We start from the raw sequence: 18,284 nt of genomic DNA, 5'->3' as shown, positions 1-18,284 counted from the left end.
GTGACTAGAGGAACAATTTCAAATCTAAAATATGGCTCAGCAAAGCACAAAGCAATGAACAGTAAGCAAGGCAGGCTAAGTGGAATTAATCATTGTCATTGATAAATAAAATCGTCAGTAGTATTAACAGGTACCATTCTTTGAGTGCTGTGTATCAGAGGCTCTGCGCTAAACATTTTTAGTGGCATTATTTAGTGTTTGATTGTCACAACAGACTCATGAGGTGGGCACCATTTTTTTAAGGAGAATTTAGACTTAGAGAGGTTCGTTCAGGAATTTCCCTTCATTCATGGCCTGTGAGGAGCCTGACTGATATTCACATCCTGGGCCATGAGTTCAGTGTCCCTGCTTTTAGTCCTTGCCTGAGCATATGGGTACAAATCTACCCCTATCTGGCAGGGCTCAGCCAGTGCCTAGGAGTACAAGGGGAAACTGAGTTAGCATCTAGGGGAGGGGAGATGTCAGGAAGTAGAGCCTCAAACAATCTGGGGTTCAGGGTAGAGCTTCAAGCTGGGGATTAGTCGAGGAAGCCAGTTGGACCACTGGGTGGAGATTGAGGCAGAGGCCCATTCTGGAGCCCAACCTGGCCCTGGAGGTGGCAAGGACTATGCTAGGAGCTTTCATGGACCTCACCGCTTGTACCTTGTACGTGGAATAATGGAGGTAGCAAGCCAGGCTTCTTGCAAAAGAAGTAGCCCACGGGCTTAGGCATGCACAAAGGGTCTAAGAGTTCCCTAAAATAAGGAGTGAGCCATCTGGGTTCTTGCTTCACAGTAAGATCAGCCCATGAGCAGGTTAGAGGCAAAGGAATGGACTGGGGGGATGGACAGCAGTGCACTCAACGCTGAGAAGCTAGAGAAAGTCAAGGAAATAAGGCAATAGCTGGCAAGCACAAGTATGTGTTCAGTAGTGTGCACGCATGTGTGTTCACGTGTGTGTGTGTGTGTGTGTGTGTGTGTATTCATCGGGCCATGGAGGGAAATGGGGACTGGGCTCTCTGTTTTGATAACTGAGGTAGAGGCAGGGAATCTCATTGCAATTCTCCCAGGTTTCTCTTTGGTTTCTAGATGCTACCATCTGAGAGTCTTATTCCTTCCCCTGTAAAGAGTTGAAGCCTATGCAAGTTCAGAGAATTTCTCAAAATGAACTTATTAGCACTTTAGTTGTATAAATAAGTATTTTAATTTTTGTGGTACACATTAAAGTTGGTGGATGGGAGACTGTCAGAATTCTTAATCGTCATGAAATATGCTCTTAATAATCAGTCTTATTAAATCTAAATGAAATGCCTATATGAGGCCCTATTTTAGTATTTTCTAAACTCACTGCAGCTTTTTTATCTCAAATAGCAACCAGAGTCATTCTAAATCATCATCAAATTAACTATTTATACTCCATTTCACCAGCATTCCCTCTCTATCCTGTTCTGCCTCCCCACCATCCTCTCCACAAATCTCATGTTTTATGGATAAATAATTAGCACTCTCAGCTCGGCAGAGGACACCCTTGGAGCGCTGGAAGGGAGATCAAGTCTTGGGCAAGACAATCCCCTGAAACTCCAGGAAGTCCATGAGAGGCAGCTCCTCAGAGGGTGCTGTTTCTGAATGAGGAGTCTCTAGCACTCGGAGACAGAGAGCGTGCCCACTGGAGCACAGCCTTTTTGTGGAGATGCCTGATTTGCTCCCTCAGTCAGTTTGTCTTGGCGGAAGGCCAGTGACAAGGTAATGCCTCATCTCAGTTTCCTTCAGATGTGATTTGGAGGGAAGTAGCTGACCAGCTTTTCAAGATCTTATCTTTTTTTTTTTTTTTTTTTTTTTGCATTTTGGAGGCTGAGCAGAAAATTGCCGACACAGAGATCTGAATTGGCCAAAACCACAGTGGCAGATACGATGCAATGACATTTCAAAGTTTGGATAAGATTATGAAAGTCTTGCCCATGACTCTCTAAGGAGCTGGAAACAAGAAAGCTCGGAGGTGACAAACTACCCCCTTCCCTTGCTTCAGGAAAACAGATTGGACTTGCAGTAGATGAAAAGGGAAGGGACAATGAAGTGGTGTTCTGTGGGAACATAGAAGATGCATTTCTTTTCCTAGGGTAATGGCATCTTACCACAGACCCTGCTGGCGACCCTGAAGCCAGCATATGAGCCGTCTAACCAGCTTAAGCCTTTGGTGTCTTGACTCCCCTCCATTGATAAGAACAGCCTGGGCCTAAAACGCCTTCTCCCCCCACTTTCTTCAATCCTTCTGTTATTATTTGTTCTTTCCCTCATCTCCCTCTGGGGGTGGAGCTGAAACTGGCTGTCGGGTTCAGGTTTCAGGTTCAGAGGTAGCAAATGTTATAGGGGGCAGCCAGACAGGAAGAAGCAGAAGCCTTTATACTTTTCTAGGGAAACATCAACCCATCAACCGAGCTATAAGCATTTCAGACACTGAAGCTCCTTATCTACTTTACCATCTTGGAAAAGGGGTATTCTCCCTAGTAGTTGGAAGAGGGAGAGAAGGAGAAAGTCTGAACACCATCATCTCTGTCACATCCCTTAGTAAGTAAACTAAATGTGGGAACGTTGTGGCCATTGCCAGCATGACACCTTTGTTAGCACAGAATACTGACCATTCTGCACAGCTCCTGGTTCTGAACTTAGTATCTCCATGATCTCTGGGAACCTGCTATTCCTCCTCTTATTCCTCAGGTCAGCCTCCCCGAATCCCTTCGCATCACATCTGGCTTCTTTTATGGCATCTGAGCCATAGAGGCATCTTGGAATTTGGAAGAAACCTTTGCGGTGGTGTTCAGGCTGGTTCTGAATTCCACATTCACCACTCACTGACAAGTGGTCTTGAACAAGCCAGATCATCCTTCCAGATCTCCCATTTTCTCATCTTTAAAATAAGGATAATGTCTCCCTCGCTGGATTACATGAGAAAAATGCATGTGAATTTTCCGACCCGTGGTAGGTGTTTAGTAAATGCTACTTCCTTCTTTTCTTCCACAACAACAAATCTAATCAGTTAAGGGACAGGATTCAGGACTGTGTTTGGCATCATTTAGATGCTGCCATTATACAAACAAAGATGTTTGAGCCTGGACTTGGCACTCCCCTTCTGCAAACTGAAGTTGTCGTTAAACTCAAATGAGCACAGTATGTCAAGTTCAGCTATTTTTACACCAGGGACAAAAACGATGTCAGTTAAGGACACAGGCTCCATCATAAGGAGTTGGGAAGGAATGTTCGCAAGAACTGACATGAGGCAAACCAGAGGCTTTGCCTGAGTTCGTCCTGGCAATGTGTTGGTTCTGTTTTTCTCTGACCTGGCTCAGAGGGCCCAGAAGCCCAAAGCATAGCTTCAGCATACCCGCCGAGGGCCTTGCAGGTGGCCAGTTATGAGAATGTATCTGAGTCCCAGTTCTTCGCAGCCTCACACCCAGGTGCCACGCCAGGTGCCTTGCCAGGTGCCTGGGCCACCTTGTAGTCCTAGTTTCTTCCCATCATTCATTCGTTTATCAAACACAAGTTTTCCCTTTCATGCTGAGCTTTGGAAATGCAACGATGACCAGTGGAGCATCAGATGACCAAAGATACTTACAAATAATACTGCCTCTTAAAAAAATTATTTATTTATTTTAGAGAGAGTGTGAGTGGGGGGAAGGACACAGGGGGACAGTCTTTAATCAGGCTCCCCACTGACCATGGAACCCAATGCAGGGCTCAAACCCAGGACCCATGAGATCATGATCTAGGCCAAAACCAAGAGTCAGACGCTAAACCAACTGAGCCACCCAGGTGGCTCAGGTGCCTCCCAAATAATATCGCTTTTAAATGGTAGAAAGCATTGTCGAAATGTGTATAATGACCAAGCAGCTGACAGAAAGCATGGCATTTCAGCAAATGCAAGGAATGGCTTTGCTGTAAAATTGGCCATTTAGAAGGAAAAACCAGGTTTGCTGAAATTACCTGCACAGTGACGGAAAAAGAATTGGCTGGCAACCCAGGGTAGCTAGGTCTAAATTCTGAATTTTGGTTCTGGTTAAGTTACTTAACTTATCTGAGCTCCAGTTTCCTCCCGTGTAAAACTGAAGCCATAAATACTTTCCTTATGGTTTCCTTAAGAAGATTAAAGTCAGCAAGGTTCATGCAAACACGAGGTACAGGGCCTGATATCTAACAAGTGCTCAGTGAATGAGGCCAGAACTGACTTTGGAGAGGCTGCAGAGGGGTCAGAAGCTTCTAAGAAATCTACATCAGACAAGGTTCAGGCAGCATGGCTCAGAACAGATGGCTCTTCAATTATCCAAATTAAATTGTATGAGAAATCCACCCTGCAGATTTCTAGGTGCATTCGATGCTGGACCTACTCTTCCGTATTTTAGCTACCTCACTTGGACCACCCATTGTCTCGAGTTGTTTTGTTTTTAATCTAGCCAACATTTACCTCTCTTGGACTCCTTTTTGTCCTTGGGGACCTTAATTCTTCATTGGGACAAGGAGTTAGCAAGTCTGTGGGCTGAAGAAGTGGGTCTCTATGAGGTTGCATGTCAGTATCTGCCTTAAGTATCCTCTGCTAGGGCCTGTTTAGATTTTTTTTAAAGATTTTTAAAATTTATTTATGTGACAGAGCACAAGCAAGGGGAGTGGTGGACAGAGGGAGAAGCAGGCGCAGGCTCAGCACTGAGCAAGGAGCCTGATGCAGGACTCAATCCCAGGACCCTGGGATTATGACCTGAGTCAAGGCAGATGTCCAACTGACTGAGCCACCCAAGTACTCCATGCTGGGGCCTGTTCAAAATACAAACCAACTCGCCTTCAACTTCCTTAGTTTCCCTCCTGCCCTTAACCCTGTTCCTGGCCCACAAAGCATCTGCTATTGATTTTAGTTGATGTCAGGAACTCATAAAGTCATAGACTGGGAAAATGACAGTGATTGACTGCCAGAGCTGGAAGGGTCCCCCCATTTTCTGACTCCTGGCCCAGGGCTCTTGTCCTTCCTTCAGTTACTTAGTTACCACTTGGCATTCAGATGCCCAGGTCTGGTGTCCCCTCTTACCTGCACTCTCAGGAAGGACATACCTGCCCCATCAGACTCTTGAAGACTTGAGTCCGGAGCCACCTTTCCTTACTCCTGACCTTTCTTGGACAGATGCCTTCTTCTCTGCAATCTGGTGTAGGGAAACCACCCCAATCTATGCTATAAAATAGGATCAGTGTACCCTCCCCCGGTTGGTCTTATTGAAAGCTATGATTGTCTTACGACTTGCACCTCTTGTCACTGATACTGTTGTTGTTCTTTTCTTTCTTTCTTTTTTTTTTTAACGGTCTTTGCAATATCATAGCAATTTGTGCTTTTCAAGGCATTTTTTTACATACATGATTGCAGTTGTCTTCACAAAATCTATGCAGCTGGCATGACATTATTATCCTTTTTAAAAAAATAATAGATGTGATAAAAGCACAGTCTTATGCAGTGACTCTCTTTAGCTCACAGGGCAAAGGCAAGATGGAGCAGAAAGTAGCACCCAGGTCCCAGTCTTCAGGCCAGTACTCTGGGCCACGCCTTTCTGAAGGCGTCTGTGATCTTCAGGGAAACTCAAGCTCCAGCTTGGCGAAGCCCTTTGCAATTCCTCTTCAGCTACATCTACCACCCCTTTGCGCACTTGCAGGCCTCTTTCTTCCAGGAATGATTACGCAGAAAATGGAAACTGACAGTGATAGATGGACTTTTCCATTTTCTGCTAACGCGGCTATGAAGTCAGAGCCCATTTTAATGAATGTCCATTAAGGTCAAATTTGGAAAGCAGGTATTAAGAGTCATTGCTGCTAATTACACCCTGAGAGCTCTATTTGTATTTCCAAATTGGATAAAAAGGTTAGTAAAATGGAACGTTTCAGCACAGGCTGGCTCCCGACTTGCTCTCCAAGTTTTCAGAAATGATTGGCTGCCCAAACTTGCTGAGAAATGATGTTCTGTCTTATTCTTGCCTCATGCCTCACAGGTGAGCCAGCACCACAAGGAGTGGCTGCCTCTTGAATCCTGTCAGTCTCTGGCAGATCCGATTACATCTGGGACCCTTAAGAGTACTTGAAGCAAACGGCACTGGTCTATTTTAATCCCGCTCCTTCTAGAAACCAGAAACTGTAAGGAGAGTCTTCCTGCTGACAGGTGGCTCCATAAAAGTCGTCCATCTGCTGCTAATTATGGCAGAGAGAAAATTCACACAGCCGAGTCTTCAGTTTATTTGCTAAAGATCTCCAAAGGTGTAACTGTCTTCCCAGATCACAAGGCCATTCACAGCATTACATCTATAGAGCCTGTTACTTATTTAAATAATTTAAAACCTGGGGTGGCGGGGAGCATTTAACAGAAGTCAGGCTGGGTGAGATGGGTTTGATGGTCTATCATGGCAGAGGGAGGTAATCTGTTCTTACAACTCACAGAGTCCAGACTCTCACACAGTTTTGTTTTTCTCCTTACCATTCTTTCCCAGGGAAACTCAGAGGGGGGCAGAATTAGGCAGAATTAGGCATATTTCAATCTTGATTTGCTTTGATTCCCAAATTCCAGTTCACCTGTCCTGTTTGTAGTCTCATCTGTAAAATGGGCATAATCTTCCAACTACCCAACCCAGAAGGCTGCTGGGATTTTGGAAGGGGATAACTTATTAGAAAGTGCCATTTTGGGGGTAATATATTACATAAAGATTTTTAGACCCATTAAAAAAATAGAAATGATTGAGGTGCCTGGGTGGCTCAGTAGGTTGAGCCTCTGCCTTTGGCTTGGGTTGTGATCTCTGGGTCCTGGGATCGAGCCCTGCATTGGGCTCTCTGCTCGGCGGGGAGCCTGCTTCCTTCTCTCTAACTGCCTCTCTGCCTGCTTGTGATCTCTCTCTCTGTGTCCAAGAAATAAATAAAATCTTTAAAAAAAGAAAAGAAATGATTAAGTCTGATAGATCAGATGATGAAATGATCTATATCTGAAGGGCACATATTTTTTTTCCTTCCCTGTGGTTTTCTTTCCTTTCTTTTATGCAGATACCAATAGAATTTGAAAGTTGATTCTTCTTCTTTTTTTTTTTTTAAGATTTTATTTATTTATTTGACAGAGATCATAAGTAGACAGAGAGGCAGGCAGAGAGAGAGAGAGAGGGAAGCAGGCTCCCTGCTGAGCAGAGAGCCCGATGCGGGACTCGATCCCAGGACCCTGAGATCATGACCTGAGCCGAAGGCAGCGGCTTAACCCACTGAGCCACCCAGGCGCCCCTGATTCTTCTTTTTTTTTTAAGATTTATTTGAGAGAGAGTGAGAGTGGGCACGTGCATGAGCAGGGAGAGGGACAGAGGGAGAGGGAGGAAGAATTTCAAGCAGACTTCCCATAGAGCCTGGAGCTGGGCTCAGGGCTTGATCTCATGACCGGGAGATGATGTGTGCCCAAATTGAGAATGAGGGGCTTAACTAACTGAGGCACCCAGGTGCCCCCAAAATTGATTCTTTATATGTATTCTCATATATATACACAAGTATAATTGTGTATGTATACATATATACATATATATTCCTTTGTTTATTACTTATTCCACAGTAATAATTTTACATTGTATTTTAGTTATTGGTTTATGGGTCCATTTCCCTCTGCAAGATGTGGAGTGCTTTGAGGGTGAGAATAATGTCTTATTCATATTTTTGCTTCCAGTGTCTAGCAGGCCCGATACATTGAACTAGTAGATGTTCAATGTATGTTAAATTGAAGAGCCTAGATATTAAGCAAATGAAACAAATGTGATTTTACTTTATGATGAAGTTATGTTCAACATTAACCTTAATAGCTGGCACTGAATCTGTCAGATTGAATCATTTTTTACTTTGATTTTGATTTTGATTTTTATGCAAGTGCTAGAAATTCTTTAAATCTGCTTCAAAAAGATATGTAGCTCCAAGTTGGGTATGATGAGCTGGAACTCTCCTGATCTATTCTCTAGATTTTGTCCTTGGCCATTATGTTGTAGCCTACATCAGAGTCTGTTTTTAGGTCTAAAATGAAGGTATGATAGAGTTAGGTAGGTGATTTAGATTATATCAAATATTCCCTGATGTCTGGAACTGGGAAGCCAGAAACTGGTCCATTGTTGAATCATTTGCAGAGAATATACAATAAATATACAAAGAAAATGAAGTAATTTTACACAAAAAGAGTAGAATGAGACTGTGGTGAGGTCAGAGGATAGGAGTCCACCTCATAAAGCATAGCAGTGCTAGGATCCCTCGTGACTCTGTCTGGCCCAGGTATTGCATTGTGTTTGGATGTCCTTTAACCTCAGGGAATATCGTTCATATGGTTTTTCGTATATTCAGTTCTGCATGGAAAGTAGATTGGGAAAATAAGTTATGATAAAAATAATGTCAATCCAGATAACAATGAAGGAGTCTAAAAAAGGGCTAGACGAAAGATCAGCAGGAGAGTGGAATCATTTTTATGCCAACATGTCCTATTAGATAAATCTAGTTGCATTTGTTGTGATTTTATTTTTAAAATATTTTCTTCTGTCTGCTCTTTGCAGATTTTCTACTGGTGGTTGTTCAGTGCTCTTCTATTCTTGGAATTGATACACGTGCCCTGAGGCTGCAAAGCAGGCACTAGATCGGGATGGGCCCTGTTTGTACCAACATGGTTTGGTATGTCAGTTTTGCATAAAACTGCCTGACTCACCTTGCCTTTAGCACCTCCTGCTCTGATCTTACCAACCTTTTGTGTCATTACCCACTCCCTTGAATCTGAGTCTTACTCAGCCTCACTTCTCTGGCCTTGGTCCTTGGTTTCTTTCCTTGATCTCTCAGTCTAGTCACGCAGCCTGCAAACTTGCCAGGCCACCTCTTCTGGCCTGGCCTAGTCGCTGAAAACAGAGCTCCTCTCCTGGCCCTTCTGGCCCCATGAGACTCAGGCAGGACACGAGGTCAATGAGCCTCATGTGATTCTTCCTCTCCTTCCTCCCACCCTCCGCAATCTTTTCCATTCTCCCGTGCACTGTTTCATAGGATCCCACGGCAGGAGTTTACAAAATCTGATTGTGCTCAAAGCCCTATATATTTGATAAACAAATACAAAGGGGCTCCTACTTAGGAAAAGCCTGCAGAATCTTTGACTTGTAATTTGCATGTCTGGAAGTAACACTTATTATCTATTGTTGTCTGATATTCCTTGTGTATTGATACTATCTCCCTAAATAGATGGTCACTTCCTTAGAATGTGGGTGCTTCTCTCTTACATCTCTCTCAAGTTTAACATAGTGCCCACACATACTCCAGGACTATTTTGTGTTAATTTTGAAAGTTTCCACAGTCTGACGGTTAATTCCTGCCTCAGTGCTATTGCTACCATCAAACAGCTGCTGAGAATCACACACTTCCCTGTCCTCGTTTCTTTAAGATGAGATATACTGGTAAACCAAGGCCAGCAGGGTTGTGCATTTGTTTTTCAAGAAGAATAGTTGGTGAAAGTATAACAGTAAACTTAACATGATACAGTGATTGCTTACATAGCATGAATAAGCTTTTTGGGGGTGATTTTATATTTCAGCAGAGATTATTTCTGTGATAGGGTGGAGTATATATGCAAAAAGTTTTTTGGTAACTATTTTTTTTTTTTAACACTCCAGTGTGTGGCCTGATGTTTTGAGAAAATACCTCCATTGTCAATACTCTGGAGCTTTTGCCAAGGTACATTTTGCTTTGCTAGTGTAGAAATAGCCTTTCTGTGACCATTAAGGATTTCTTGGCAATCCTGAATCAAAATGTCTTTGCCAGAACCTAATTTGGGGAATTGCATTTTTTTCTCACTAATTAACTCCATTGTTTCAATTAGGAAAGAACTATTCCTTCCATCCCAGAATGCTGTCTCTGTACAGGAAGGTGGCTTTGAAATCTTCCACAATGAGGGCAAGGATTTGTACTAAGAGTTCACCCAGCATCCCTCGGTGCTACATTTTCAAAATGGCTGACCCTGTTTTTGAGGGTCAGTATGTTGGCATCAAAGGCTTATAGAAAGTTGAAAGTAGACATCAAAATAATCTACAAGAACTTACAGGATTCTTATTATCTCCATCTTATGAGTGAAGGACAAGCATGTTGTCCAGACTCATCATGGCTAGAAAGTGGGAGAATCAAGATTAGAAGTTAGGTCTCTTCTCTTTTGTCTAGGCAGAGTAGTTCTAACTGGCTCAAGTGGAGCTCACATCCTTGAAATTGATCTCATTAAAAGTTTGGTAACTAGCCAAGTTAATCAGTCTTAAGTTCCAGAACTCATATCAGCTACTTGACCCTCATGGCACATGCTGAAGAGATGCTTTGAACCCAGAGTATAGAACATAGTCAGCAGTCTGTGATCTTTGGTTAGGAAATCTGAAATTACTTCCTATTAATGCAAATTATTATAATTAACATCAGTGATGTATTTAATTGCTATTTGTAAAAACTACTTTATATATGCATTAAGCTTAGGAAAAATAGCTATAAATATTTTGGTGGTTTGTGATAGTAAATTAATTGCAGTACTGACTTAGGAATGACTATGATGTACACCTGAAACTAATAGGATATTGCATGTCAGTTACACTTCAGTAAAAGAAGAATGATTTAGAATCTCATTGATCTGTTAGCTTATTTCCCCAAGTGACTTTGCCCCCTTGATCCAGGAAAAAAAGTCACCAAAGACACCTTTAACTTTGACAGATGTTCATCTGACATCCCCATATTGAAGATTTTAATGTTCAAGGAAAATAGTGGAATGGGAAGGATGCTAGTTAGGCCTTTCAGAAGAGGCTTAGGGAGCTCATGGGAGGAGGGATAATATTAAGACACCCTTTTCTATTCTCGTAAGACTTCCTGTCTCACATCACCCATGGAATATTAACTGAGCATAAGACATGGGATCTAGGATCAGACATAGACTCCATCCCACTGAAAATGTGCTCTAACAGGCATATACTCCGACCCACTTCAGGATTATCAGTGCTGACACCAAAAGAGTAGGAATAGAAATCAAACGACCTTTCATACGGCCTTATTATGTATGTTCAAATATTAATTAATAGGTTAGCATCTCAGCTAATATCTCATCCTTATTCAATAAACTCCTTATGTTGACTCCTGCCTATATGAGGAAGAATTTCCTTTTATCTATTCGTTCTGAATCTACACTTGTGAGAACTATGTGTACTGTTCTCATTTCTGGTGTTGCTGGTTTAATTAGGCCAAGGGTGGGGATATACTGGAAGAAACGTGGTTGATGCTCTGCTAAAGGTGGTCATGGTGAGAACACCATGTCTATGATACTGTCTACTGTTGTTTCCAAAGTTGCTAGTCTTTGGGGTGCTGAGTTTATCAGAGAATTGGAGCAAATGTCCCCCTCCTGATGTTGTGATTTTTTGGTTACCATCGTCCAGCTAGTACTACTGATAATGAATTCCTTGTTCCTGCTCAGCATTTCCTTCCTAATGATGCCACTATTTTGCTGGAGTTTTGTTGTTGTTGTTGTTGTTTAGTAGCTATACATTGATCAACATCTTTTGGAAATGATTTTTAAATCCATTGTTTATTTTTTTAATTTTTTTTATTATGTTCAGTTAGCCACTGTATAGTATATAATTAGTCCTTGATGCAGTGTTTAATGATTCATTAGTTAAGTATAACACCCTGTGTTCATTGCAGCATGTTTGCAACCTTTTTCATATGTATTAGGGGAAAATGTTCTTCCCATTTGAGATTTATAGATAAAGTGCTATTTAAAAGACTGGGCTCCATTGTAAGAACTTGGACATTAAGAATAGTTTTATCATGATTTTATACTTGTTGCCTAAAGTAGTACCTAAAACTTAGTAGATACATAATGCAAATTCTCTAAATTTAAATTGAACAAAAGAAATGACTATAGCTTTCTGTGGTCATGAACGAGTCATCTGATAAGAGATGGAAAGATTAGATTTTGGAAAAGATGCTGACACATGGTAGTGAAAGATGAGGTCACTCACGCCTTCAGCGAATGGTTCATTATTTCATTCATTTAATAGTTATTTACTGAATTCTGGTTATGTTGCAGGCATAGTGCTAAGTTGAAGGAAGCTAGGATATGGTTTGAAACTCTTTTGGGGGCAATCAGAATTACTTAAAAAATTATTTTTAATTCTATATGCAGTTATAGTTTATGTATAGTAATATGTATAAATATTAAGTGTACAACAAGATAATTTTTTTGAAGATTTTACTTATTTATTTGACAGACAGAGATCACAAGTAGGCAGAGAGGCAGGCAGAGAGAGAGAGAGGGGAAAGAAGGCTCCCCACGGAGCAGAGAGCCCAATGTGGGGCTCGATCCCAGGACCCTGGGATCATGACCTGAGCTGAAGGCAGAGGCTTAACCCACTGAGCCATCCAGGTGCCCCACAACAAGATAATTTTTATACTTATGTACCCATGTACCCACCACCCAGATCAAGTTATTTGTTCATCCCCCCAAAATTTCTCTCATGCCCCTTTTCCTATTACTTATACTTGCTATTGAACTAACCATATTCTAAGTTCTACTATTATATATTAGTTTACTGTTCATGCACTTTATTTAAAAGGAATCATGTAGTGCATACTTTTCTGTGTATCTGCCTTATTGTACTTATATACTTTTTTTGAGATTAATCCATACTATTGCATGTGTCATTAGTTTGTTTGTTTATTTGTTTTAATTGACTAATGTTTCATATTCCCAGAATTACTTTTTGACATTAGTTAAAATGGTATTGGATGGACTCTGGGAGATGGCAGTGGCCATGACATAGTTTTTTAATCTCTTCATATCTACACATAAAAAAAAAAATCAGAGTGACTAGGATAACAAAACTAAAAACCCATGTACAACATATATAATAAAACTAAATGAAAGGGTACCCTCACAGATGCCAAAAATTAAATAATGTTAACTAGACCATTATAGTAAGAACATAGTAAGAATACTTGGTTCATCAGAGTAAGAATTCCCGAAATGACAGTGGACACTCACTGGGAAAGCTTAGCAGGCTAGTGTAAGGAGGGGAGCCAAATCCAGAAAGGAGGTCAAGAGCCTAGAATTCATGAGTAAGGCTGATGTGCCAGAGAAGTCTGGGATGTATGTACTTCTGAAACTAACTGTCCAAATCTTCCTTGCAAGATGATCCTTCCAGGGGAAAGAAACTTCTGTGAGTAGAATCCAGACTGGTTAGGTTAGGGACAATAGGAGCCAAGAGAAAAAGTACAAAGCAGAGAAGAGGAGCAGAGCTAGCAGATCTCAGGAAGTATGCTTGTGGGGAATCCCATATGTATATTATAAGGAAAAGAAACAAAACCAAAACAGCATCCCTGTCTTTAAACAATCAAAGAAACCAGAGCAGTGTGCACACAAAATAAATGAATTGTAACTAATTATTTTAAAATATAATAAAAGAACAACACAAAATGAAAGAACAACACAAAAGTGAATTAGAAAAATTCAAAAATGATACAAATGGAGAAAAGAGAAAAGTTTGGTAAAAGATCTACCCAAGCTCAGACAATTATTTAAAATAAAATATTATTTTAGAAGTGCATACTAAATGGGAAGGAATACAAGAATGTATAGACACCACAGAAAATTCCTTAAGAGAAATAGAAGATGGAAAAGAGGGGGAAATGTTTAAATCAACAAGAAATTAAGAAGAAATAAAATAGAAAGTGATATAGAATATAGGCAATAAAGATCCAATACCTGTATAATAGGAGTGCCCCCCCCACCCTAAGAAACCAAAGCATGGAATAGAATTAATTTGAAAACTACAATTCAAGCAAACTTTTCTGAAGTAAAAGGTAAATTAAAACTATACACTGAAGAGGAACATGCTATTTTTGGGAAAATCAATCCAGTGTGGCCAAACTGGTTTAAAAAATGAAAAGAAGGGCTTCTTTGAGCATCCAGACCATGATATTGCATCATGCACAAGACAGGAAAAACAAATCAGATTGTAAGTCTTCCCAAAAGTGGTGGTTTATTACCCGAAGACAATGTAGAAATGCATTTGGGATACCAAGGACAAAAATAGCCAATGAGTTTATATCTGGGCAGTTTATACTGATCTTCAAGTGTAAGGATTGTAGCAAAATGTTATACACATGCAGGAACTCAGAGAATAGCTAAGGAATCTACCGCATGACTGCAGAGACATTGGCATAAGTACTGACATCTAACGGGAGCAATCAACATGTGTGATGATAAAATTAGGTGTGCATACCTCTGCATTTCATCTGGAAACAGAAGGTTTGAGTACAAAGGAACGTTCCAAGCAAATCTGAAATATAAGGTTAAGTATAATCAAGGATAAACCAATAGTGCGCAACTAATTCAGGTACTTTAGGATCAGAGACAAATTTGTCATGGATGTCTCCACCCCTGAAGGAAAGCAGTGACTGTAAGATGAGGCTCTGAATGCTATTATGGATGAGTAGTCATAGGTCAGTGTCCATGAACGATTGGCTGCACTGACTTTTCTAAGGATCCATTCACCGAATACCTGCAAAGAATTCCCAGAAGACCCATAACAACAGAGAACAGCACAGAGATACCCTCTGGAAACAACCACCTTAGGCAACTTTCCTTTAGAAGAGTATTTCTAGAAGTGGATATTACCCTGTTCTAAAAATAAGTCATCTGCATAACCCTGAAAAGAGCAGTTATAGGTGTCCTGTGGTTGAGTCTATCACACTGGTTTGGCGCACAAGGTAATATGTTGAAAATGCTGTCAGGAGAACTGTGAGGGGTTTCTGAGCTGGAACTCGTTACAAACACTCGTTACATACATACATACATACATACATACATACATACATACATACATGGTCCTCCTATGGGTGCCTACCTATAATCCGAATGCCTGGGGCACGCACATGACATTTTGAAGTATGCTGCCTGGCTTTTCCTATAAAAAGCCACACTCTTCCATTGCAGCAGTACTTACAATTTGTTAAGCACAGCTGACTCACAGCCACACCTGGAACGGAGTAGGATTGAAGGTCTGCCTCAAGCAACGTATTCCAGTTCTTTGTCTACAATAGCTGTATGCCTTATACACCCTGTTTCTACAGGAATGACTCTTTCGGGCATTTGGAAACCCTGAAGTGCCTTGTTGCATGTCCTTGGTCCCCAAATCCAAGGATTGTTATTGTTGCCAGATTGTATTGCTTGCAGAAAGATAGGACACAGTCTTTGAAACTAATGGGCTAAATTTTGCTGAATAACATTTTCCTTGTTTTATTTATCCCCAATAAGGATAATTTTGAGATATTCTAAAAATAATTGTATTGGATACAACTTTCCTTTTGGAATTGAACTGAAATAACCATGTCAGAAGCCAACAAGCAGATGGTAAACTTTCCATTTCTGCTGATTTGGGCTAGATTTTTCTTAAAGCTGAAGAGGGGTTTCATGCCTTAAGATCTCAGTGCCTTCCAAGTACCTTTCGACTATTACAGATTTGGGTCATTCGCCGAAGACGCACGTTTATTTCTAACTTACATAATCTCAGTGTTGTCTCTCTGCTTAATTATTGTAAATGATTGACACCAGAAATGCTGAAATGTGTATCTGAAATTATAGAGCGCTCTTAAATTCTGGTGTTAATGAGCCCGGCATCATTTCTGATTTCTTATTGTTATTGGACTTTGTTTCTGTTTCAAGGTGTTGGGCCCCTATAAGCTCTTCTTTTCCCCCCTTGGATAATTCTGGAGCACGTACTGCTTATAGAGGAAGCTAATGGTCTTGCAGGTCAATATTCCTGTGGCTTCAGTTTGTGGTTCCTGGCAGACCAGAAGTAGTTCATGACTTCCTCCATGATTTCTGCTTTCCTCTCTAGTGTTGTCTTTTCTTCTCAGGGTTACTGCTCCTTCTCAAAACTCTACTTCCGTGATTCGACAACATTTACTTAGCATTCATTCTGTGTTGGGCATTTTGTTAGACAAATTCACTTTCTCAACTTAATCTTTATAGTGACTGGCTCGTATATGGTAGGAATATTTGTCCCTCCTTTTTGTAAAGATGAGGAAGACTGGAGTGACTTGGGAGTGACTTGCCTAAGGCCACAGAAAGTAAGTTGCGGAGTTAGAACTTGAGTATTCAGGTTTTGATACCAAAACATCTAGCTGTGAATTTTAAAAGCAGCATTTACTAGCCAGTCACTTAAACTTGTTGGACTGAGTTCCTAGAATAGTTACAGGTTTACAACAAAATTGAAAGGAAGGTACAGAGATTTCCTGTATACTCCTTGCCCACACACATGCAGAGCCTCCCTCATTATCAACATCACTCATCAGAGTAATACCTCTTTTTTTTAACCAATGATGCACCCACATTGACAAATCATAAAAAGTCCATAATTTATCGTAGGGGTTGTTGTTGGTGTTGTACATTCTTTGGATTTGGATAGATGTATGCTGACATGTGTCCATCATTATAATGTCATATAGAGTATTTTCACTACCCTAAAATCCTTTATGCTCTGAGTTCCTTGTTTATTGAAAATGAGGATCGTCCCTACTTCATAGAGTTGTGAGAAAAGGTAATGTATGTGTGGCACAGAACAAATCTTTAATAACTGGTAGTAGTTGTTAATTTTTAAGAACTCTTGTATTATAATTTTAAGTGGTTCTTATTCAATATACTACGGAGACAGGGGTTTAAGACCTGGAGATAGAGGTTTGGGTATGAATCCTGAGAATTAATTAATTATTTGACTCCTCAGTGTCAGAGTTTCATTATCTACAAAATCTTCATTATCTACAACCTTCATTATCTACAAAATTATCTACTGTCTAGTTTATGAGATTGTATGGATTGAATAAAATAATGCCAATTGAATTTTTTTTTAAATGTACCAGGGCCTCACGTAAGTACTTGATAAATGCCAGTTGCTACTCTCCTATCAGTGTCAGCCTATTCTCAGAAAAAGATCAGGCAAATTCTTATAACTAAGAAGAAAGTTGATGAGAAGTCTCAATACAACATTCCACCCTGATAACTTATTTGACTCAGGTTTTACCATCTGGTGGTGAATTTTATGAACCAGCAGCACAACCTGGGAAAAGAAAACATCTGTCTATTAAAGTAGATAGTGGTCCAAATGTGTTTATCCTTTCAAATTTTGTAGAAAAATGCATCCTGCTGATAAAATTTTGTGTCTGATCCTCTAGTTTAAGTCCAGTCCAGAGGCTGATAGAATCTCAGGTGGGAAGGACATTAACATTGATCTTGTTTGGTTTTCTTACCGTGAATTCCAGGTAAGCTGTCATACCTTCTCCCTGCAAACTGATTACTGCTGGGAACAAGCTCAGTTCTGCTCCTCCTCTGAAACCCTCCCCGCTGTCAGAAGGACTCTGCTTTCTCTGTACTCCTGATTCACCTACTATCTTGAGGCAAGTCTGGAGGGCTCTGTGTCATTTCTTGTGTTGAAGTTTAATTTCAATCTTTAAGTTTTCAAGAATCTATGACTCGCCTTCCGACTGGAATATCAACTCCCCAAGGACATGATTCATGTGTTATATTCCTTTGGACTAATTAACAACCCTGTGTTTCATGCTGTGCAGTAAGGGTGCAAAAATAATTGTCAAATAAGCTTTTGAGGCCCTCAATCCTAGACGGGAAAGGCATTTCAAACCTCTCCTGTCAGCACGAAGCAATTGATAGCAGCTTCCTGGAATATGCTGTACATTTGATGACCCTACTCTAAAGTGGTCTTTGTTTAGAAAAATGGCATGGTGTGCTAGAATATTCTGGAAAAAAATGGAAAGTGGGTCTTGTGCTGGGCCTTGAGAGATAGGCAGAATTTTAATAGAAAGAGCCATAGGTGACAACGGCAATCCATATAGGGGCAAAGGCATGAAAAGTATTGATTACAGCACAAAGCACCATGCTTTGAACATGGCAGGTGTCTCACCAAAGGTGGTTGACTTACATGTTTTTGAAAAGGGACTTTCCTCTAGGTCAGATTCCAGAACAAGTCCCATGAGAGGAAGTCATCATAAAAAATATATATATATATCAAAAAGTAAAAAACCATCAAAGTAGTCAGAGAAAGACAAATACCATATTTCACTCATATGTGGTATTTAAGAAACAAAACAAATGAGCAAAGGAAGAGAGGGATGGGGCAGAGGGCAAGCCAAAAAATAGACTCTTTACTATATAGAACACACTGATGGTCACCAGAGGGGAGATGGGTGGGGGGATGGGTGAGTTAGGTGATGGGG

The sequence above is a fragment of the Enhydra lutris genome, unplaced genomic scaffold (genome assembly GCF_002288905.1).
Source record: "Enhydra lutris kenyoni isolate GAN:26980312 unplaced genomic scaffold, ASM228890v2 scaffoldscaffold31, whole genome shotgun sequence".
Taxonomy (NCBI): domain Eukaryota; kingdom Metazoa; phylum Chordata; class Mammalia; order Carnivora; family Mustelidae; genus Enhydra; species Enhydra lutris.
Note: the sequence above shows the minus strand (reverse complement) of the source record.